This window comes from Buceros rhinoceros, unplaced genomic scaffold (genome assembly GCF_000710305.1).
Source record: "Buceros rhinoceros silvestris isolate BGI_N320 unplaced genomic scaffold, ASM71030v1 scaffold29259, whole genome shotgun sequence".
In the NCBI taxonomy this organism is placed as follows: Eukaryota; Metazoa; Chordata; class Aves; order Bucerotiformes; family Bucerotidae; genus Buceros; species Buceros rhinoceros.
Genome location: NW_010430193.1, coordinates 524 through 844, shown reverse-complemented (window position 1 = coordinate 844; position 321 = coordinate 524).

The following is a 321-nucleotide window of genomic DNA, read 5'->3' as shown; positions in this document are numbered from 1 at the left end:
GCAGCCCGGCAGGTATGGCTGGGTGTGTTTTAAATGGCTGGGAAAACCCAAGATCTTGTGGTTGGTATTTTTTCCTGGGCTATTTCTCCCCCCGCCCTGCACAGCTTCCTCTGGAGCCCAGGCAGAGCTGGGCATGGCTGAGCTGCGTGTGGTAACCTGCTGCTGGGTGTCTGCATGGAGAAGGGCTGGAGCTGGAGGGCTCGCAGCAGCCCCAGCTTTGCTGCCAGCCCAGCAACTCGTGGCCAGCAAGCAATGTCCAAAATAAAAGTATTTTAGAGGCCACGGAGCTGTGTCTGGTCTTTGAGACACATCAGAAGGAAG